The sequence below is a fragment of the Lathamus discolor genome, chromosome 6, assembly GCF_037157495.1.
Source record: "Lathamus discolor isolate bLatDis1 chromosome 6, bLatDis1.hap1, whole genome shotgun sequence".
NCBI lineage: Eukaryota > Metazoa > Chordata > Aves > Psittaciformes > Psittacidae > Lathamus > Lathamus discolor.
This window is the reverse complement of record NC_088889.1, coordinates 60,299,807-60,324,488: the sequence shown is the minus strand read 5'-3', so window position 1 is coordinate 60,324,488 and position 24,682 is coordinate 60,299,807. Positions and strand designations below refer to the sequence as shown.

The 24,682-nt window shown below is 41.1% G+C and overlaps 1 protein-coding gene and 1 long non-coding RNA gene across 7 annotated transcripts in view; one reads left to right on the top strand and one right to left on the bottom strand.

Moving 5' to 3' along the window:
* Window positions 1–23,038, bottom strand: part of TEAD1 (TEA domain transcription factor 1) — a 161,538-nt gene extending 138,500 nt beyond the window's left edge. For 3 of the 6 annotated variants that reach the window (XM_065683082.1, XM_065683083.1, XM_065683084.1), the window contains exon 1: window positions 22,933–23,038. The gene's annotated coding sequence lies outside the window, so the exon portion shown is untranslated. Of the gene's footprint in view, window positions 1–1,573; window positions 1,686–22,932 lie in introns of those variants that run through there. The other 3 variants (XM_065683080.1, XM_065683081.1, XM_065683079.1) reach the window with 2 other exon arrangements.
* On the top strand, window positions 22,561–23,659 carry LOC136016232 (uncharacterized). The gene is made up of 3 exons (XR_010613543.1): window positions 22,561–22,621; window positions 22,787–22,893; window positions 23,054–23,659. It is a non-coding gene; the product is annotated as an uncharacterized LOC136016232 (long non-coding RNA).
* The last annotated feature ends 1,023 nt before the right edge of the window (window positions 23,660–24,682 follow it).

The window sequence follows — 24,682 nt, the reverse complement described above, 5'->3', positions numbered from 1 at the left end:
TGAAATTTAACTACATTAGTAGGGAGAGTGCCTTCTGTACAACAGTTTTGGTTTTAATGTTTGGAAAATGCAAACAGTAATAAGAGCGAGGTAGAAATATTTTCATTTGATTGCATGCTTCTGTCTCTGACTACACGTATGAACTTGTTTCCTGGTCAACGGGAATTTTTGCGGGTAGGAAAACACAGTTCTGCCATCCACTCAGTCCCTGAGTATCTTGTTTTTATAAGGCACAAAGGTTTTGTCAGTCAGGTTACCTAGGAGTGAAAGTCATGTCTCATAATCCGTAATACTGTTGCCCATTACACACCATCTGGTAATACAGTCACAGATAATCTGATTTTTTTCTTTTAAAAACATCACATAGCTATATCATGTGGTGCACGCAATATGAGAAATTACTTATTTAAATACGGTGCTTCTATATAGTTTACAAATCCACGGTCACTAGCAGTTAATCTGAAAGCAGTTTTGAGCAGGGCTTTTCTTATTGTTATTTCAAATGTCTGAGTCCCTGGCTGAGGTTTTTATCTATTTACAATTACACCTAAAATTGTATAATCAAACAGCTAACATCTAATCTAACCAATCTTTAAGAAGCTGTTACTGGAATTCAAAAATGTGTCTACAGTGGAATAAACATCATGACAAAGCTGTTTCACATCCCAAAAGCAACAATGTCTTGTTGCAGTGTCTTCACTAGAAAGAGCCTGATATAATTATAGACAACTATAGACAACTTGTTCACTGTGATGCAGGAGTTCTCACGTATTTCAACTAGATTATGGAAGTCTGCCCATAAAGAGCTCCATACAAGATACTGGTCCATCAATATATCTGCAGGTCTGCTGCAGATCTGCTTTTGTCACTTCATTTTCAGTCTCCAAAAATTATCAAAGTAGTGAGTTGCCAAAAGTTCTATCCTCACAAAATAAACCAGAGAATCAATCATGCTGGGCTAAATAAGACTGTTACAGAAGTAATTAACCAAGTGAAGGCAAATAGGCCGTTTGTTGTTGCTCAACTCCTTTGCCACATTATTTCAGCAGCCCTTACATTCTCCAAGGCCAAACACCAACATCATCCCCTTCTGATGCAAAAGACACACCCAAAACATTTTCAAGAAAGGTGGAAAGTAGTAAAAGGAGATTTTGGTGATTTGCAGTCAGGTTCTTCTGGGAAGCTTACATATTTCTAGGAGACTACAATATACATAAACATCTGTACCTCTGATACAATCACATAATCACCATTCAAATCTAGATAGCTACTTTTCTATGCAGATTTTTATTACTTTCTCTTCCTGGAATAATTAACCACTTCCAGGATTTTTTTTTTTTTTTTTTTTTTTTTTAGCTTATATAGTAAAGACTTCAATTTCACCTGACTCTTCCATTAAAATTCTGAATTACTCCAATTGTTCTCACAGGCCACCTCAAATCAGTCTATCAGGCTGCTGTGTCCTTTTGCACTGGCAAGCTCTGTTCCCATCAGAGCCTCTGGGCAAGCCAAAGCACAAACATAAAGCTATTATAACAATAATCTCATTTAGCAACACACCTGCATCACTCACCAGAAGTTTCCACGATTTCAGGCTTCATCTGGGGAGAGGGAAACAGTCATGCTCCAACAAAAGAAGACCCCTCACAGTTTCACGTTGGGTGATGGCTCACCAGCAGCCCAACTGCTAGGATGCTAGACCATGTGCTGTGAGGAGGCAGGAAACATTCTATGGCCTGGTGAACAGAGCAATAGAACCCGAGCCCCACCTGTGCAGTCACTGCTCCTCTCTCACATGCACCTGTGGCGTCCTAAAAGCACCAGACCTCATCTGCAAAGCTTGTCCTGTTTCCTCTGCTCTCTAAACCCAATCGTGCCATTCTTGCTCCCTCTGACCAGGCTGTCCAGCTGCCTGTGTCTATCAGGTATGTTCTGCTACTAGAAGGGATTTGAATAAAGCATTTAAGTATCTGGCAAGCATTTTCTTCAATGAAGACATGCTAGGAACTAAGCAATCATATTTTCAGCTGTGCTGCCTGCCAGAAAAGTGCACAAACTTCCAATAGCAAAGAAATGAGGTCATTTTGGTCAACTGCCAAAATCAGCACATTTCCTCTTTTGGTTCTGGATGCTGCACCTCCACACTGCATGATGTGTGACAAGTTGGGAGAGGGGGGTGCAGCCTCTCAGAAAAGGAAATAAAAATTAAACCAGTGGACGTTATTAAAAAGAAGGAGAGAGGCAGGGGATTTAAAAAAAAACATGAAGCATCCTAATGGCTCGTGACCTGAAAAATCTATTTACCTGGACTGCAGGATAACCTTCCTAAGAACGTGTCAATACCTTATCTAGATATTGAAGAAATGCAAAGCCACACCCCCTTAGAAGAATTCAAAAGGCTTACATGAGGGATGCAGCTTTTGGTTAGAAAGCTGGACTGGAATTTAGCAGATCAGGATTAAGCCCTGGTCTTGCTGTAAGTTCCTGTGGGGCTTGAGCAAGACTCCTAGCTTCCCTTGCCTGAGACCTTCTCTTGTGCCTGGTCTGGTGCTTTTAAAAACTGAGCTTTCCTGAGCTGGGAATATGACTTTACAGTAGGGTCTGGAACACTGGATTTTGGATGTTCATAGCCTCTTAATGCTAATGCAGCACAAAGCAAAACGACAGTAGTAGTAGTAATAAGAATAATAACAGTAATTATCTCGCAGTCTTTATTTTCAAGTTAATGTCTGCCAAAATGTGTTAGAGAAGTTTCTCATTGTGGCAACTACTATATTTATGCGTGTAATTTACAAGCAGCTCATCTGAATAATTTGAATTTTTTATTAAGATTATTTTCTCATTTTCCATTGAGAAGCCTTCTTCGATACTGACTCACATTCAGCCTCGTAGGGAAAAGTGCCAAGCATTTGTTTTTCTTACGTCTCCAGTAGTTATTTGATTCCTGCATTAAACTCAGCAAAGCCAAAACCGAATACGAACAATCTTAATTTAATTATTTAATATATTTCAAACTTCAGTGTGATTTTAAAAAGATCTTTCATGTGGGGTAGTGGAAATATGCCAGGGAAACATAAAAAACTGTACGTAATCCTCTCTCCCCACGCCTTCTTTCTTTCAGCCTCCCTCAGAAGGAGGTTAGGTGAACGCAAATCTAGCAGAGTTAGGGTGGGCTAGTTTCATTTCAGGTTGGTTAAAAAAAGTTACCAGGGCATCATGCCAAGCCTGCCACTTTTGAGATAAATATGACTTTTCTTTCAGGGTAGTTTTATGAGGGGCACAGCAAGAGGCTCATATACTATGGCAATTCAACTGCAGACTTAGCTATGCAGCAGCTGCCACTGCTTCATTATAAACAATAGTTTGCTCTGAAGTTCTCTTAAGAAGTTTACAAAAGGGACAGTGTATTTTTCTGATGTCTGTTACAGTGGTGTGGAGATACACAGGTGGCCTTTGACTCTCATCTTCTGCATTACAAAGGCAAATCCAGTTCTGCAGAAAGGGTTAGACCTTATATTTGCCTGTTCTTTTCCTGATGACACTCCCCTCATCTATTTGATGATTACAGCCAGCTTACTTTCCTTGGGAGGGTCAGATTGGCAGATGAACTGTAGTGAAGAAAGGAAACATGTTAAGTATGAAAACATTCTCATAAGCTCTCACAGGAAAAGGATGTAGCTAACAATAAGAGATAATACTGGATTTCTCTGCCAAACTTTATCATACAAGATTACGCATTTCCAAAACTTACATCTAAACCAGTTAAATACCAGTAGTGCTACAACTACAGAAGACATATGCCAAAATACCCTTCCTACGTTCCCCATAGTAAGTCTGTTCTGGAGGTTCCTTTTTGAGGTTAGCAGTAGGCTAATGTATCACCACTTCACTTAACTCAGGATACCACCAGAGTGCTGGGAGTTACAAAGTGAACCGCTTCGCCACTGTCTGACCAGTCCCATGAGTGATCTGTGAGGGAACAGCTCCACGAGCCACTCAGGCAAGGCTGTCACTGACTGCTTAAAGCAAGCGTCATCCACCAGATCCTCACCCATAGTATTGATGGCCTGGACTCCTGCCAGGCACAAATACTGTTTGCTGTGCAGTTGGAAGGCTAATTACTTAAGGTTCATCCCTACTTCTCTGGGGTTGTTCCCTGCACTTCTTCAGTTTTGCAGATCTGGTACAGTAAAGCCAAAGAGTTGATAAAAGTATGGTCTGGACATGGCTTTGAACTGCTTGCCTTTTGTTGGCTTAGTGGCCATATCATTTGTGGTTTCACTGAAAAGCTTCGGCTCTGACTACTCTGGCCAAGATCCATGGCTTTCAGTACCTTTCCAGGGAGCAGTCAGAATGAGATTTTTGATGGTCCATCCCTAGTCCAAGCATTATTCCCAGAAATATACAAGCCAGCAGAGACCTATTGACCTTTGCTGTCATCAGGGCAGCTGGTTTTGACTCATTCCTCATTTTGTTCACCTGTGGATGCATTTGCCAAACAGGCAGCACATGTGATTTTTCCTCCACACAGGCTGCTGGACAGACACTTGCAGCCAGCCCTTGGTTTATACTTGTATTTAATCAGTGGAGTGAACGCCCAGGTCAATACCTGTACTCAATTTTACAAATGAAAAAGAAGAAAGAAAAGCTGCTGGCAGGTCATTTTTCAGAAAGGGATTAAGGGGGCTCTGTAACTTGCCTTATCCTCACAGATCTGGAATTGCTGCACGTGGTGAAAGCAGTTTATTAACAGTTCATCACAAAATGAACTCAGAGATTTTATGTCCTAAATTATGTGTTATTGTTTTGCCTGTTTGGTGGCTGTTAGTGTAGTGGGAAGTCAAAATCACTGTTATTACACCTGTAACTAAGGATTTTTAAACTATTACTTAAATTTAAATGTAAAGAAAAAAGACGAGTCCTCAGCAAGAATATTTCAAAAAGCTATGATCGTTCTGTGAGCAGCCTTAAATACTGACTCGGTATTTCTTCTGGTCCTGGGATACACCAGTTTCAGCATGTTACTTCAGAGGAGAATCAGCTTTTCTGCAAGGACTGAGACCTGTGCATTAGTTTCCCCACTTAAAAATGGTTCTTTACATACATTTTCATAATAAAGCACTTTATAACTATTACCTAATTATTGCTTACAGCATTAAGTAACAAGGTATTATTACTCTAATTTTACAGAAGAGAACAAATCATGAAATGTGAAATACTTATTCTGCTTTTGCGTAGGCTTCCACATATTAATTAATTATGAGACTTAATTACACTCAATCGCACCACTCCAAGCCAATTACGGAAAATTGTGTAAAGCAAAGAAGTAGGGAAATCACTGTCTCGGAGACAATCACTTACACTGACAGCCCTTTCCACATAGGTATATAAAAAGACTTTGCAAATATTAACTCACACAACCAATGCATTGAATAGATTTTTCTTTGATTTTTTTCCCCCAACACATTGAATGGATTTTTCTTTGATTTTTTTCCCATCTGCCCCTAGCCTAGAAATCTGAGCAATGAATACTTCTCCCAGCCTCCTCGCTTAACTCTGCCCCAGAAACCAAATGCAAATCTCTGCCCCCTGACTTATGCCTTAATCATATGATCACCTTTCTTCCCAGAAGCAGTAAAAAAAAAATCCCCAGGCACGTTAAAATCACCAGATTAGAAGAGCTCTAATCTGATGACTTTAAAGGTGGGTTGGTGAGAATTTGTATATGTGATATGCATACGTTGCAAAATATTTATAAGCTTTCTATTTATTTTGAACCTACAGCAGTTTTATACACTGAGGTTTAGCCCACAAGGGGAAAGGTAGATCCTTGAAAACATTACTTTCAAAAGTTTTTGTTCCACTGAAGTATCTGCGAACATTTCTGCACCCGATGTTGAAACATTAATTCATGATTTCCCACAGCACTTAGCCGCAGGGATTCACAACACATTTCAGTGCCTTCAGCGGCAGCAGCATTCCATGGGGAGCCATTCTCCTATTTCCAAGTCACGGCTTTTACAAAGATGGACTAAGCCAAGGCAAACTGTCCTTTTTATATTAACACCAACCGATCCTCCATTAAAATGTGCACATTTAAAATCGGAGGAGAAACAAGAGCAATTCTCATCTTCCGCAGTGTGTCTAAAGAGGGCTACGAGTTCAAGTAAATCTACTTGATTAAAATTGGGGACAGACAATGAACTGACAAATTTTAATCTGAATTTTCCTTAAATTCTTTCCTCTGTTTTCCAGTGAGTAAAAGATTCTGTGAATAAAGATGTAAATGTAAGGGGAGAAGACTCCATTCATTTCTGACTGACTTTTTTGGAGCCAAGATTTCACCCCAGTCTTCACAGTTATGACATTTTGTGTTCAATCTGGCCTATTCCAGCAGGATATTCAGTCTGTGCTCCTCGCAATTATGCCTTGTTTGCATCACACCATAACAAGTGTGCTACAAGAGTTTCACGCACTGGAATCTGCCACACGGTATTTTTTAAACACTTTCCAGTTGTCTAAGTCAGCCTCACGGCACAGCAGCAGAATTAAACACAATGGGATCTGGACTGTATTGTAAAAAGGGGGGAAATAAACATTAACATTTTGACTGTTTCTTACAATTTTTCTAAGGACTCTTCAGTAAGAACCAGAAATACCTTGCTGAGCCTGAAAAACCAAAGAGTGTGCAGGTGCAGTTAAATTAGGAGCCTTTCAAACACGGGGTTTTTTTTTCTCATTCTGCAAAGCTTTCCCTCCTTCTTTGACCAGCGATACTTCCATTAGGCCATGCAAGGGCAGTTACAGTGTAAACCAGGCAGAGATAACCTAGGCATTTGAAAGACATGCTCAAATCCACACCCGAATTTCCATACCTAATGACACTTTATCCCCACCTGAGTAAACTCCTACTTTTCCCTGTTCAGACAAGGGAGATGCCATCCACCTCAGTTCAGGCACAGAGGGTGGATGGCCAGGATCCCCCTCTGGAAGCCTTCAAAGGCACACAGCTTTCCTCTGAACATAGCAAGAACTAGAAACTTGCTTTGGTAAGACTGACTTACCAAGCACCAAAAGTTTAGCAACAAATTAAGTACCCATTCCTCTTAATTTGGACCTCATACCCCAAGCTTGAGAACAGACACTTTCTTTTGAAGATGCAAACTATAAATTGCAAGCGTACCTGTAAGGCATGAGCCTACATCTGCCATAGTATTGTTAAAACAAATATCAGCACAAATTCTGTGTTAATGACAGAGTCATGTATCTTCCATGCTTTTAATACTAACTCCTGAGCTTAATTATTATATTTAGTGTCTGGGCAGCAACACTTCCTACCCAGCACCCATCATCAGTCCAGCAATTAATCGCATACCACCGACCTTCATAGAACACCATGGAAATCTTATTACTGTACAACTCAATTGCATTTCGCACAACACTGCCCCATAACTATGTCTTATTATAAAAAAAAATCATGTGCTTACAAAAGGGATAGTTGAGCCAACTGAACTATTTATAATTTGCAAGAAAAAAAAAACATTTCACAAGGTTTGCAACATACATACAAAATAACTTTGCAGCCTTAATACAAGACAAATGTTACTAAGATTCACATTATAGACAAATGTGGAATGGAAAATATTCCCTGAAGTCATCATAATGGCAGGGTTATGCAGTATGCTATTTACAAGCTATTCACCAATGTCCTTTTCCTTTCAGCCAGAACCCTATGGCAGAAATAAACTGAAGAAGGTCAATTAATTGAAAATGTGGTTCAACATCTGAAGAACTGAATGTGTAAAATGAAGCAGCTGAAGGAAAGGACTACACTTCCATATACTATTCGATACTAGGAGAGAGGACTAGTAGTCATGGCCTATGTTTTCTACCTCTGCAGGTTTGCCACTTTGAGGGGGCTACAGCCTGCTTATGTTCTGCTGTCGTGGTTTATCCCCAGCTGGCAAATCCAAAACGTAGCACATGCCAGTTGCTATGAAGCAATTAACTCCATTCCAGCCAAAACTACCACATCTGCTTTATTCTCCTCTCATTTCTAAGAAAATGCTACCACTGAGCACATTTCTTCAATGTATAAGAGTCTCCTTGCTCCTTTCCAAACCAAAGGGTTCACTAAGTAATTATTGCATGACTACTCTGATTTCAAATTGGCGTGCTAATGAAAGCTAATGTAAGTCAGGGCACTTTCTCCTTGGATTCACAGGCTGCGTCCAGAATGAAATAACTTGTCACGCCCAAGATTGTAATGCTAGCTTCCAAGTTCTCAGACTCAAGTGACCTAGCAGGACAGAGCCACAAACCTCCACACTAACACATCTGCACCAGCTGCAGACTCAGAGAAGGGACTGATGCAGTAAGTAGCATCGGCTTCTTGAACAGCGTACATGTGCATTGAGGAGCCCCAAGAGCTGCTGTTTTGGTAGTTTGCACTGTCCTTGTGCACTTGTGAGTTGCCCTTCAAATTTCTTACTTGGAGCCACTAGTAGGCAGCAGCCTGGCAACCTGCCTGCATGTATGGTGAGGTGAATCACCCATCCTCCAAAGTCAACACACAAAGACTATCAAGAGATAACTATGGAGTAAACTGGAGGTCACCATCAATCTTTCTTGTGAATGAAATGAGTAAGGTATTACACTTACTTTAAAAAGTTGCATTTCCCAGACATCTTGTTCAATGTTCTACAAGCAATGAGAAAGCTTTTTACCATAGCAAATTCCACATGTCTCAGGCAACGCATTTAATTTCACCAAAACCCCATTACAACTGGGTTTACCAAGTCAATCCATTTTCAAACATTTTTGGTTAAAGATTTGTAACCTATACTGCCAATGAAGTTAAGATTATCTGACAAACAAAACTCATCAACAATGCTCTGCTGTGAAGAATTGCCTACATGTTGAATGGATAATATCTGAGGCAATTCAGAGCTGTATGATAGTAATGGTTTTGGTTTGCGGGATTATTTTAAGATTGCTAAAATTTTCCAGTTGATATCAACCATTTACTACTGCCTGTTTTCATAGATTTTTCTATTTCTACAATACAGCAGAGGGAACATGAAGTGAAACTAGCTTCACTGTAATGAAAAAAGGATCTTATAATTCACTTTGCTCTCTAATCACAAATGCACGGTGAGCACAAACTAGGGAACAAATATGTAAAGTGACGCCACAACATAGCATGCGAAATTTAAAACCTCATTTCCTGTGGAAGCATGGGTTACAAATCAGAATTATTGAGGTTACTGAAAAGTAGTGGGCAAGGCTATGATTTGGAGGTAACAACCCTGTTCTGCTGGAAACTAAATTCAAAATTCCCACTGATTTTGTTGACACCTTGGCTTAGATGTTCTTGAGGCCTGATCACAGAACTTAATAACATACATAGATGCCTGGAATGACTGCCTTTACGTTCTGATGTAAAAAGAAGTCACAAAATGCATGCAAAGATGACAGGCGAGCCTCCCCTCTCCAAGCCAGGAAAGCTTTTATTGCTATCTCTTCAACACTTTCACTTCTGCCAGAACTCCCCTCTGTCCGCGTGGCCCCCTCCAGCTGTCCAAAGCCTCTCCTCCAGACAGTACTGCTGAGCAGGCGGAGCGTGGATTAAACAGCATTAGATGTTCTTTCTTTCATTTTGTTCCCAGTAATTTATAAAATTATTTTCCTTGCTGCAGATATTTTTAGATGGGGTAAAGCAGATGTTACAGAAAAAATTAACAGGCTCCAAGATCGGAATATATCAGAAGCTCAACAATACATAACGTGTCTCTGTGACCACGAATACGTACACAAACACACGCACATGCATGCACGCACACCAGAGTAAAGTCAGGTCTTTTGGAGGACGCTCACAAAAAAAAAAATTAATAAAAAACCATGTTTGACAAGAAGCGTCTGTTAAACGCAGGGTTTAAGCAAGGCTCTCTCATTTGCATAGATCACTTACAGCAACAGCAATTCATTAAATTCTCCCATAAAGATTGTGCTGTATTTTGTCTAAAGCGACACATTCCTTGCAGATCACAGTGCCTTTCTCATGCTGCTAATAAGATAATCTGTTACATGAGGCTTACAAATCCATTTAAATTGATTTTAATTAATGAATCAATCACTAGCCACTGATGACTTGGTCTACAGACAGCAAGCAATTCAAAGCCCCAGGCCTCTAATCCCAAACCAAAATCCACATTAGAGCAACAGGACATCCCTCTGATTGAGAGTAAGACAAAGGTGTTCAGTTCATACACATTTAAAGTGTAAAAACTTGATCAAAATGTATCTCCAGATCTTATGCATTACAATTTCCATATTCAGGACTGTTCAACTAGGAAAACGTTATTAAATCATTTACATTTCTTTGCAAGTGAAACAAATGAAATCAAGCACAACTACAACCAGCTTCTAAACTTTCAGATGCTTATTCCACTTTAAGGTTTCTTTTGTTTGTTCTTAAACAATCAGTTGTTTAACATTAATTAATAGAAAATTGCACTTCGTATGGTCATAAACATGAACAATGCCTTTGACATACGCTTTGATCCTGTGAAAATTCACTGCTGTTTTCCACTGCTAAAATGCTTAAGTTTTCCCTTAAACAGAAAACAAGAAGAAATATTTCTGTCCCAAAAGCAGCATGCAGAAGCAGCATAGAGAACATCCTTGTTATTTCAGTAAGTAAATTATTATAATTATTGTTATTACAAGAAGTTAATTACAATGCAGTGAGTTAAATCCACAATAGGTGGTGTGATGCTGAACACTGAAATCCCTAAAGCATCAGCATCTGGTTCCAATAGCAGAGGGGACACACCTGAGTGAGGCTGCTTCTCCTACAAACAGCTGGTGCTCAGCACAGCATCTTTGCACAAAGCACCACTAAAACTATGCAAGAGAAAGAAAGAAATGATGCACGCCTCGCCAGGAGCCTCCTTCCTGGATGTAAGTATCTAACCCTTCTTTCAAAGGCTGCTGCTTTTTCTTTAAATGTGACAGAGAAGGTAGGCTGAGACAAGCCAGCTTGCCTCCAAAACAGTCTAGCTGTTTATATAGCTACACTCTGCTAAGCCCAAGCCACTCTGCTCACATGATGCTCTGCACTGCACAAGCTTGATGGCACAGATCTCTGCTTGACTGTTCTGAGCTCCCCTGCGTGCTACAGACTTGCCTCCAGAAGCAGAGCAGCAGGTACTTGGAGGAATTTAGTATCAAAACCTGACAGCTCTACAAACTTCCTGTACCAGAGGTGTTGGTGCTGTGAGAATTGCAATTACTCTGTTTACATTTTTTTCTGAATGCTATCTGCATCTTCATGGTTCAAAATAAGCATCCCACTGAATATTCTAAGACAAATCTCAATCCCTCCCCAGTCTACAAAGCAGCTTGCTTGGGTGCTTGCTGCCATGCCAAAAGTCCCAGCAACAGACTGGGCACCTCAGGCACATCTCCATTATGACAAAACACACCAAGTGGCCTGTCCCTGAATGGATGCTACCAGTCCCACTGTGGGGGGAAAAAAGCAGTTGGCATGGGCATCAGAAGAGTGCCCATGAAAACTGTGCTGATGCAAAGATGTCAATTAGGAGAGAAGAGTCTCTTCCTTTCCCTCAAGGACAACCTCCCCCATAACTCAAACAGTCCTTCAAAAGCTCCAATGTCCTTGTCTGAGCAAGGGATTGACCCTCTCTGGGTCTTTCCCATGGCCACGGAGTTACATAGAGAGAGAGGGTGGGAAAAGCCTATTATGGATAGGGGTCTCCACATGCAAAGGACCTCACCACTCAGCTGCCTTCAAGGGGGTCTGCATTCCTTCCCTCTTCCCCCACCCAGTCCTCCTCTGTACTGCCTGACAAACACAGGACTCAAGCAGCACCACGCCGAACACCAGTATGGGATGACATGTGTCAGCTGTTTGGCTCCAAAACTCTAAATGGCCATTACACCAAGGTCAATTTACCAACAACCAACTGCACCAACTAAGAATCCAACTTGTAGCTTGCTTTATTAAAGCAATTCACACATTATTCAATACAAAAGATGTTGCCTAATGTGCAATCACCATTCTGCCTGTTTAAATTAAGAGCTCTCTATTTGTTTTTAATCAATACTGCATATACAGTTTACTCAATGCTGTCAAAGGTAGCTTTTTAACGAAGTATCTGATTTATTGCTCTCAATACTTGTGTTCTCCCCAGTTTGTTACGAACAAATGATTTTTTGGAGGGAAGAACAAAAAGAATAATTAAAGAAGGCAGGTTTGGCTTTTATGTGCTGCTAATTAATTAGAGACTTAAATTAACCAAACAATAAGTACGAGATACCAAACTATCTTTCATAATATTTGAGGAAAATATAAAGTGTTGAATACTTTCCATGCTTAAACACATTAAGATCAACATTATACCAAACCTGAATCTGCCCCAGTTAGCTCAAAAGTGTAAATACTGCATCCCCTTGCACAGATGTCATGGTGTACAGGCACTCCACGTTTAAAGAGACAGATTCTGCAGCCAGCAATGCTCCACTGACACAGAGACAATCAATGTGTCCTTGATTATGAGGAGGCAAACAGTTTTCACTACAAAAAAAGGAGACTGAAAAACAAATCATGTGTTTTTATTTTACAAGTTCCAAGTTTGGGTTGGGTTTTTTTCAAGCCCTTTTGGAGCACTGAAGCAGAATAAAAATAGTTTGTTGCACAAGCATAAAACAAAGTAACTGCTAAATAAACACTTTAATTTTACTCCTTTGTTTTCAGTTCTTATTCCTATTCCTCTTCAAGAGCTGGATGTTACCACTAAAATATCTTCATGTTTTCTGGTAAACTGATTAGGTGGGTTTTGTCCAAGAATTGTGCCCTAATGTGTTCCCTCTATTTCATATTCTGAATATCACTGCTGGAAAATGTACTGCAGCACAGAATGCAGTATATGGCAATATATCCTGACATTCAGATCGAGACCACAAATTATAAACAGTTTCAGCAAATTGACTTGAGTGCCTTTGTTCCTCAGACATACATCTTCCTATTGCTTACAAAAGCAGCATATACTAACCACTAACACTGCTATAGCCAGTACTGGGAAAGGAAGTTATTGAAGCCTGGATTTCCTGCTTTCAGTTGTAGCCAAGAACTGCGAGGCTTGTAGTGGTTTCAGGAACTGACTCATCTAATGATTCATGGATAAGATACTGGTTTTAATATATTTCTGATCATAAGACTCAAACTTCAAAACCAGTGATGCTTAATTTTCAAAGTAAAAAAGTACATAGATCAAGTAAACAAATATTGTCACAGGACACTGGCTAATAACTGTAAATGTGCTGTACAGTGCAGTCTGGTTTTAAAAAACGGCATGTTCGACTTCCTGGAAATTCATTTTGAGACAATGTTGATGATGAATTCAAAATCCACTGTCAAAACCGGAGTACTTCTGTTGCAATCCTGATACAGCTGAAATTCAAGTGGAGGACAGGTGGGATATCAATTACATTTTTAGGTGTACTCTTCAGTACACACGTATGTACTGGTACATATTAATCAATGAATCCTAGAGAATCCTATTGTTAATGCACGTGGTTTCTTTAGCTGTGCATTAACAGTATCATTAAAAAAAACAAACAGCTGGTAACAATAGATTTGGGTGTTTGAAAGAACAGGAAAGTTTTGTTTCAGGAGTGACTGATGCTGCAGAGATCAATCTTAAAGCAAGAACTAACACTGGATTTTAACACAAACACATGTATCTTGTGCTCATTCAGAACTCAAACGCAGCCATTTTTATGTGTTTAGTTCTTCCAGAGGGAAGCATGCCCTCCAGTGCATCAAAATGCTTTTTGCCCACAACACAAATCTCATCAGTATGCTGTAACTTGAACTGCCAAGGCTCTCGCACCTAAAAAGTGGCTTGTGGTGGAAGCTTAATTCTGCTAGGCTCATGTATGGAAAAGTACTGGTTTACTTTTTAATTTTTGAACTGCAAGCTGCAGCTACTCACACGCTATGCACAGTGTGGCGGGGAGGGCGGGGGATGCTAGCATTTCTATATTTCGCCATGTGCACAACGAGCACAAAAAAGAGAAAACAAAATGCGTGTTGCTTGGAGAAAGGGGGAAAAAAAAGGAAAGAAAAAAAAAACCCAGCAGTTAAAACAGTTGACAAGAAAAGGCCAAAGTGCGCTCAGTGGCTGGCAGTCATTTTATGGCTATAGTCCTACAGCAGATTTACTTAGATGACGTCAGTGGCTCCAATCCAGCTTTTCTTTGGTAGCATTTACCACTTGCCTCTTGAAGCCTCCACTATGCTACAGAGCAGTAGACCATAATCAAAATTCCCTTTGTGAAATAGAGTTTACCTCAGGGCACAGAAGCATTGCTAGCTGAATTGCAGGCTCTTCACCCTGCACTGCATGCCCAGAAATAAATAACCTACAATACTGTACTTTCCTTAATACAGAAGGCCCATTAAAAACAGCCTGCTACCTCAGAAAGGGTCCTTTAATTTGTTTCCAAAATTTCAGGGGCCCAAATATTAGTTAATTTTCCAAGCAACCAAGAACTATGATAATTCTACTACCCCTTCCACTTCTTTGTATTGTTTTCAGAGATTTTGGAAGATAAAGTTATTTATGGATCATTGTTTCACCAACAAAGAATATTACTGAAGGTAGAAGCTAAAGCAAATTAGAACAGGAAGCCGCATATTTTAAAACTGTCTTTCAAATGTGCCCCCTTCAACTACTTATCTCCGGCTGGTCAGTAAGCATATAGTAAATATGCCAAGAAGCAGAGCAAAAAATTGCTATGCATAAATAACAGTCAATTTCAAAAGCAAAATGCACATTATTTGGAGCTATGGATTTTCTATCCCAAAACAATGACTGGAACCAATGAAACACAAGTTGAGCTGGTACCAAATCAACTGAAAATTCACAGGCTCTGAAGTTTAACCTTCAAACACCCCCCCCCCCAAAAAAAAACAAAACAAAACCATGACCATACGAAAGGTGCATCTTACTGTACTAAACACAGATTTGTCATGTTTTAATGGGCACATCAGTCCAAATACAACCATACTCATTATGGTGATAACTAGACATAATAGTGGACTAAAAATTGCATCTCACAGTTAAGCTGTAAGAAATTACATATAAAGAAGATGAACACATGCCTCATAGAGAACTGGAAGCCTCGAACACATGCCTCATAGAGAACTGGAAGCCTCAATACTTCTTTCCCAGCCTCTTCTCTTACCTTCCCCCTAGTCACACCAGAATGAGAGATCACAGGTCTAATTTGCAATGAGCCAGGAGACAAAAAATGCTATTATCGTCCAACTGCAAGAGCCACATCAAGGACTTGAACGCTAAATCTGAATTTAAAGCAGATTTCAAAATTAAGGTGACCCTCAAACAGCTCTAAGTGGACAGATGCTAGCATTTCATGTCCCTGCAGAGAAACTAAAAGCCCCTGTTAGCAGCCCTAGATGACAAGCCAAGGGCAGAAAACCTTTCTTTTTTGATGCAGGTGCCCATGTTGGCTGGGGCACAGAGGCAAGGTGGAAGCATCACCCCTCACTTCAATGCCCACCTGGCTGGCCCCTAGGTGCTCTGCCAGATCCTGCATCTTTCCATGCAGTTCATCTGCATGGACTTCAGTGGGGTGTTAAAGAATGGCCACTGTTCCAGACTGTCATATTATCCTATTCCAAAGGGACCGGAGAAAAGTTTTCTTCTCTTTTACATTCTTTCATTACTATAAAAGTCACACCAGCAAACAGATTTAGAAGGTGATTGTAAATTTCTTTGACAGAGAATCTGGTCCTTTTATTGGTCATTAAGGATCCTGGACATGAAAGGCATTGTACAAGTACAAGCAGTTCTTTCTTTCCAAAAGCCAGTACAAGAAAGAAATGGAAGCAGTGTGGTGACTGGGATGGGCAAAGGGACCCAACAGCAAGAACATATACACGAGTAGCAGAAGAGAGAAGATAAAGAGGACCTGGCAAGGTGGAGAGCAAGAGGAGGGAAACAAAAAGTGTGATCAAGCACTGCCCAAGAGCAAGTAAGTGCATACCCAAGGAAAAAGGAGGGTCGAGGCAACCAGAGACAGATGCAGCTCCCTGTAAGGAAGAGCAAGACAGAGCCTCCAGGGCAAAAGACACAGAGGAATGTGCTGCAAGGTCAGAGAGCAACAGAGACGGATCCAACCCTAAGGATATCACTTCAGCATTGAATGGAAGCCTGTATCTATGGTTTGATACTTTTCCTGCAACAAAACAATTACAGCCCAAGAAAGGCAAGTGTAGGGGAATGATGGAGGAAGTTCCATTGAAATTTCAAGTCTTCTACAAGGCTTTCAGTTGATTGTGGAGAAAGAAGAAATAAAATACTCTTCAAAGATCAGCTGAGAGCAGATATTGGGACACAACTTATTTTAAAGGTAAATTTTTTTAAAGAAGAAAGGTAAAATCAGACGCTGAAAAAGTAACTTTTCACAGAGTTCTGCCTTTTACTGTGAACTGTAAACCAGCTTGAGGACAAAGAAGTGTGTGCTCATGGTGGTGGTAGATTAAATATGAATAAAATTTCCTTTCTCCCATTAACTAATGTCTCCAAACACTGTGTATTTTTTAATTGAGATACATGTAACAGAGGCTTTAATCCACTAAACCGCTACGAATCTACCTTTCCTTCTAAAGTCTGTTCTGACATTTTCTCTCCTCAAAACCAAAATGTCATTCCTGAATTATAATCACCTAACAGAAAGACAACCATGAAAAAAAAAAAAAAAAAAAGCCAGCTAATTCCAAAAATAAAAACTATTGTTCACAGCACCATGAGGTGAATGAATGGCAAGAGATTCCACCAAGGGAATAACTGTGACGTCTATAATGTTAAGGAATAATTTGGCACCAAAAATACCCAAAACCATACTGGTTGGTGATTCAAACATGAAGCATATCAAAACACTACTGATAAGCTAAATTAACAGATAGCTTATCTGAAGCATATACTAGCCATATGGTGCCACAACTTCTGTTGCCTGTTGCTCGCATAACAATAGGCTACTGCAGCCTTAGACTGGAAGCACTATTTGACAAACTGTCAAGAGCATTTTCATTTCTTGCAGAGCTCTAGGGCAATGGCACACTTGCCTATTTGCTTTTGTTTTTTTTTTTAAACAGGTGAACAAAGAGTAAACCAGATGTCAACTTTAGAAATCGAGCTGTCTGGATCAGGAGATTTAACAGAGGCAGGCATACTGCTACAGCTCAAATGTAGACAATGAGCTTTTCTAAAAACATTCTGGCCTAGGGGAGTGGCTATTTAAAACACTTGGCTTCTTTTATTTCAGCACTATGGAAGTGAATTCTGCTCTTAAGTGCCAGCTCAAATGAAGTCATTTTGTTTCACTGGGGCTTTCTTTGCATTTTAGAAACTTAGCATGTACTGCAGTAAAGGAAAAGACAAGTACGGAAAAGAAAAAAAACACTTCTTTTTCAGCTAGAAGCTGGGTAAAACGGGGAGGGGGGGAGAAACCAAGCATTTGATCACATGCAAAAAAAAAATAATCCGTGAAAGGATAATTCGAGTGCAAGTTAAATGAAATTTATTTCTCCCTCACTAAAAAAAAAAAAAAACAAAAAAAGAGAAACAAAAAAAGGAAAAAAGTTTGAAAGCTTTAGAGAAACCTCATATTTACAACCGCCTCAAGCTTCTTGAAGACAAGGTGTGAATACTGATGGATAAGGAAGATTTGCAATGAGACTTTAATTTGTTACAGACACACTCAGTTAATACTTAAAAAGTAAATAGGAAATTGTCCTTCTTCTTTATTTAAGAAAATGAAATCTTTGTCACTTAGTATTTGAGGAAAAATCTGTTAATAACAACACAGTAATCCACTCAATCATTTAAAAAATTGACAAAATAAAAACTACCACCAACCAATATATATTATGGTCTGTGGTATTCAATTAGGGAAATGTGCTTTTAGTTGTGTTCTCTAGTAATGTGAAAGACAGAATAAGGAAAACAGATAACTTGCTGTTGTAATAATCTGTTCTGCCTTGATGGGCAGTTATGGGAACATATTTATTTTCTGACTTATACCCAGCTAAGTATGTAGCATTTTTACATTATCTTTTCAAATTGTTCTTGAACATTCTCAGTAAAAAGAAAAAAAAAAAAACCCAACAAAAAAACCCCCAAACCCTCCTTTCATGTTAAGTTGAGATTGCACTTGAACTCTTTCCAAAAGCCAGAGCTGTACTGAATTATGATAATTAGAAAGCTGTGCGCATAAAAGGCAGCACAGTTGATGCATTTAAAAAAGTTCATGCCAGAGAATATAAGTTCAATATGTTCTCACATAATTAACATTTCCCATCATTAGCAGCAGTTTTCAGTTCATGTATCTGTAAAAACAACAGCACTCGTCATTGTTTTAGATTCCCAGTCAATAGCATTTTAATAGTTTTACACATAATCCTAAACTTTCCTTCCAGCACACTGAGATTTCACAGTCTACCTTCTGACCTGCTAGCAAATAAACTTGTGTTTTGTGCTCATGTGCTTCTGCTGCCACACAGACTAACTCCGATTTGAAAGCATACTGAAGAGCAAGTAACAGCTGGAAACCTAAGATGGCTATTTGGAAAGGTACACCAGAATGCAGAGGGAATAATCACGTTGCTCCAGTAAACAATGACTAGCAGACAAAGAACAAAAAGTTGTAGGTGATACATTCAACTGGACAGGAGCCAAACTAAAACGGGCTGCCTCTGAAGAACTAGGAAATGGGGTTGCAGCCCTGCACCAGCCAGAGAAGCATCTATAAAGCCTTTACACACTCTGCAGATTTTCACCGCGCTGTTAACATGTGTACAAAAATTCATTTAACAAATAAAGGCATATAGCACATGATGGGCTATGCCGAGACATTCACAGACTTCCTGTGTAGAATATCTCAAATTAGTTGTTAGGAGCCGGATCTGACCTAGGCTCATTGCCTTCTTTCTCTTCCCTCTACTCCTTCAATCCTTGTATTTTAAAATCAATGTAATTCTGGTGGAACTTTAATAACCTGATAGAGCACAAAAGTTGCTGAATCTGCATCAACACAGAGAGAAATTTGGCTTTACCAATAGTAAGATAAAGCTTACAGTGACTGCAGCGGGATCAGGACTTCACAGAAAACCAAGAAAGGTTCATGGTATTAGAATAGGGTTATTAAATTAGAAAAGTCCTATCTGAATTTTGTGTGACAAATCCAAAGAGCAGATTTGAAGTTTGTGCCTCAGAGGATTGAAGACTGCAACTTTTCACTCTCTTATATTTTGGAAATGAGCAATCATTAAAACCAAACACAAAATTATTCCAGGAAACATTATTCCATCCTTGTTCCACTTGCAAAACTCAAAAGGAGTTTTGTGCAAAAACAGAAAGCAAGATATAGTCATAAAGTGGGAATTTATTGCAGAGATTTTTCTTCTAAAAATGTGTCTTCAGTGTGGCTTAGAGTTGGTTGGCTTTACAATAAATAATGCCATTAATGCGTTCATACATCACAGGATGCAATTTAAATTGTACAGTACTTGCTTAAACTGCCACAAACCCTCTAACAGCCATTTCCTTCAGGGAGATGATTTACCTCTTGCAGGTTCTAAAATTTTGTGGGGACTCACTTAAAGTATTATTATTTTTTTAAGAGTGAATTACTGTAGTTTAGGAATATGAAACATTCCTACTTGAGGCAAGCATTAGTGACAACGTGCAGCATGGTGACAAAACAGTAATTAAATCTCAAGTCCCAGAAATAAGCAACTACTATGCCTCTCATGCAAAAGTAGGTCTCTGATGAACTGGGGACTTCAAAATCCTTTTTAAAGGGCTGATTTGCATCCTTCATTACAGCCAACGCAATACAGCAACAGGCCATACTAAGTCAATGGAATTAACCTGAATTCAGACCAGATTTTTAAGTCAGCCCTCACCTCACCTGCACAAATAGAATTAGTGACCAACTCTTGACAGAAATCTGCCTGCAAGTTTTAGACAGGTTACAAGCAAAGCAAAATGTAAACCCCATGCAAAAAAAAAAAAAAATATTTAAAAGCATGTGTGTCAAATCTGTTATTCTTTTTAATCAAAGACACAGAATAGCACCCATGTCCTTCTTTAGACACCAAATATCATACTAACCATGTACATAAAGCATATGCTGTAAATATCTTAGTATTTGATCCGGCAAATGCTTATTCCTATGAGTCATCCCAGTCACTTTAACCTGAGTCAGAATTGGATTTAGCAAACCTTTTCTTCTTATAATGATTTCAGAAAGGCAGTTTTTAAACCATCTTTGGAAGGATGTAGCATTAATATTAATGTCATGAAGGAACACCAAATAAAGAGTGATGTATGCATGCGTATATACAGTCAGAAACCATGTATTCTAAACATGTTTGAAGGTAACCTTCTCCCAAACACACACATTCAGAACTGTACACAGAATCTTTGTGTTTTGGAAACAATCTTAGGCACTTTCCAATGAAATCAGATTACTTCCAGGGAAATTGTTCCAACAAGTGTAACGATCCTACTTGATAGATTGAAAACTGACAATTATAATACATAATTACGTATTTTTATCTTTCACTTTTTTTTTTTTTTTCCAGGTGAAAGAAAGACAAGGATTTTTCTGTAGCTCCAGAAGTCATTATTACCCTTTTGCCTATACTATGTCCTGAAAATTTGCTTACGATATGATCTACAAAGGTAGCTTAAAAAGAAAGTAGGAAGAAATCCTTTTTCCCCTGCATGTGACTTCACTGACCTTAACTTTTTCAGACATGGACAAACAAAGCCTAAAAACCACTTTAACGATATCCAAAACCACTACACCATCCAGCAACAACAACAAAACACTAGTTACAAATTATACCAAACATGTTACACATATGCTCACACATCTCCATACATCACAATACACTATCGTTTCTCAGCTGGAAACTCGTGGCGGGTCTAGCTCATAATTAAGTTTCTGTTGTTCTTTTTTAGCTGGTTAATTAAGACTCCTCTATGTGGATGCTGTCTTTACTAGGACTATGGTCAAATCAGAATTTTCCCTCTGCTTCATCACTCGTGTACAACCCACTCAGCACTAAAACTGTACAGAACATAAAACTGTAATTTGAATCTCAAGAGCTGTTGTTACACTCTCCTGGCTGCAAAGGCTAATAATATTTACTTGACCAAAGTAGCATATGTAAAATTGATTCTCAAAATACACGTAACGTGTTTAGCAAAAAAGTATTTTCCAAAGGTACCTCTAGATGATGGAGAGGGAAAATGGAAATAAATCTTTCGCACCAAAAATTTCTACTTGGTCAGCTGATAAAAACCTGCAGCAGACAAAATGCAGAATTCTCCCTACTGGCATAGAAAATACTTTATGACCTAGTTAAAAACCAGTGCAGTACAAAAGGATGCGTTACCATGATGGTGAAAAAAAAACGTAACTCACAAAAGTTTACCCTGAATGAAAATAATTTCAAAAAGTTGATTTAAAAAACTTGCAAGTTCAAAATGCGACCCAAATATAAAAATCTGCAGTTGTGTGTTTTAAGAACATTCATTACATTGATTTCTGTATTTCTTTTCCCAAATAAAGTATGCATATGTGTGTATAAATATACATGTATACAAACAAACATGCAAGCTTCCCTCCCGCCCCCAGAAGTAATTTAATATACAGGTCTGTGTCATTTTTAATAGCACCATCTTACCATCAGTACAATCTAATATCCCTGTAATGGTATTCCCCAACTATTTATAGAGACAGAATAGAACATACATTACAGACATGCATGCCCAATATAGGTTTAGAAGAAGAATCCTACATAATTTTAAATTAAGCCCTAACGTCATTATAATCATTTTTGTTTTCATATTCAATTGCAGGTAGCACTTACTTATTTACATGAATTTTCCTGCAAGAGGCATTCCCACAGAGATTTCCAAATCAGATGTACTGCATAAAAACGGAATATTCAGCTAGAGAAAACAGTATTTTAACCATACAGCCCCAAACTTGGCCATTATCTAGGTTAGATAGCGCTGTAAAACTGCTAACTGGCAACACTGTATTTCTAAACTTTATCAGCACTAAGGGAAAGTAAATATGATTCTGTTAAACAGGAATACAGCTGTATAAGTACTTTTTTTCCCAGAGGCTCTGCCATTTCTGCTTACACTTCTTACATACACTATTTTAGGATAGAAAATGCCAGTGCAGTCTGATGTTTCTTGGCCTTTCTTTCCCAGATGCTGCTCAGCAACAGTTAAAAAATACTGGGAGCCATTTACATTCAGCAAGCATAGAACAGAACTGCTCCTAACTTTGCAGCACTTCTGGAGGTCACTTTTCATTTCTTCCTATCAAAGGCAGGCACTTGTTTCTAATAAGTTAACAACTCTCCAGAGAAACGTGGGTGGCTGGTATTTCATTGTTTCATAAATATTTTTATACTGTAACACCATTCAAACTAAAACAGATCTCAAGAGAAGAAAAATCACGACTAGGATTACATTCAACCGAGGTAGGAGCGCAAACTTGGTTACTCGGTAAAAATTGAGATTTTTTTTTTCTCCCCCTCTCTCGCTTTATTTCTCCTCGTGGCTTTTGTTTAGCTGCTTTGAGGGGGCCGCTTTGTTTTAATTCTGTTACAAAAGCCGTACTGTATAACTTTTTCCCTCCCCCTTAGAAGTGTACTTCCTTTGAAAACGCTCCTTCAGCGAACAAAGGCTGCCACCGGCCCTCCGCATCAGCACTGGGGACATCTGTAGAATAGATCTCTCCAAAACGTTACCGGTACGTAACTGAAAAAACCCCAAACCCTGCGGTTCCTACCGAAAGGAAGTTTTCCAGAGACAATCTCCTCGGTGGTGTTGTAACTGCGACTTTGTCTTTTTTGGATACAATGTTTCTGCTGACTCCCGAAAATTTTCCACTTGAATGTGCAATTAACCAGCAGCGGCGGCAGCGGCAGCAGCTCTGGAGAAGGACAAGAAGCAGCGAAAAAGGATACTCCTGCTTTCATCTTTTAGAGGAAAACGAAGGGGGGGAAGAAAAGCAGACCTCGGGGCAGCGCACCGAGCGGAGCTCCGCGCCAGGCCGGGCCGCTCGGCAGCCCGCACCGCCGGGGGACGGCTCCTGAGAGCTGCGAGCGGCTGCGCCGAGCCCGGGGCTGCTCCCAACTTCTTGCTTTCCCGTGGAAAAAATATGTGAAAAATGCCAAGGATCGGTGCGCGCTTGAATGTGTGTGTGCGGGTGCGCGCCTGAGCGACTGAGTGTGTGTGTGTGTGTGTGTGTGTGTGTGTGTGTGTGTGTGCGCGCCCGGCCGCAGAGCGGTGACTCAGGCAACTAAGTGCGAGCAGCGGCGAGGGGGAGCGGAGCGGAGCGGCGCGGCGCGGCGCGGGGCGGGCAGCAGCCGCCTGTTGCAGCTCCGGCCGCGGCCCCGCAGCGGCACAAACTCCGCGGGAAACAACTTCTCCCCCTTACTGCGGCCCCTCTCCCGCCTGCCCCGGCACCTGCGGGGGCGCCGGCCCCCCCCGGGGCCGACCCCGGCCGGGACCGACCCCCCGCCCCGCCGCACAAAGCGCCGGCGGCCGGCACGGCACGGCACACGGCGTGCGCGCCCGCGGCCCCCTCTTACCTCCGCGCCGCGGCCCCCCTCCGCGCAACCGCCAGCGCGCCGCGCTCCAACGGCAAACTTCGCCCGCCGCCCCCGGGCCGCCCCGGCTATTTATGGCCCCGCGCCTATTTTTAATCCGCCGCTTTGGCTATTTATACCACGGCGGTAGGTTGCCGCGGGCCGGCGGACGGAGCCCTCGGAGGATGAGTTGCTGCCCGGCCGGCGGCGGGGCGGGCCGGGCTCCCGGCCGGGCTGCGCGGCGCCAGCGATGCGAGGAATGCGCGGAATGAGGGGAGGAATGAAATGAACGCGGGAGCGGGGCGGCCGCGGGGCGGAGCGCGGCCCGCCGCCCCCTGCGGCCGCGGGCGGGCGGGGCCGCGGGCGGGGCCTCCGCGCCGCGCTGACCTCATAGGGGAGCCCGCGGGAGGGGAGCTGCGAAGAGGCGCTCGCCGTGCGGAGCAATGGGGTCCCGAACGGGGCTGCAGCTCCCGGCCACGCTCGGGCAAAAGGGATCCGCATCAGGGTTTGCAGCGGAGCTCCAAAAGATGGGGTTGCAATAGGGGTCTGCGGTGGGCCAGAGGAGCTGGATGGGCTCTGGACCCTGCTGGGTGGGCAGGCTACCCCGTGGAGCCCCACTCACCCACACGCGTCCAGCCCCTGGGTGCACCACAGAACCCTCCCTGTGCAAGCGAACCCTGACAGTCCCTAGGAAATGCAGACTCCTGCCCAGAAGGGTGCCTGTAGCACCCTGGGGCCCAACAGAGTCCCAGAATAAAGGGTGAGCGGGAAAGGTTTGAGTACATCACACCCCAAAGTCACTTGGCCACAACATGTCCCAGGGGGTCCAGTGTCTTCACCTTGAATCCAGGTCACAAGCTTTCTCACAAAACTGGCCTCAGCTTCAGATTTGACAGTGGAAGTTATGCACCCCTCCAGTTGTGAGCCTAAGTGCCGTCTTTACCCTTC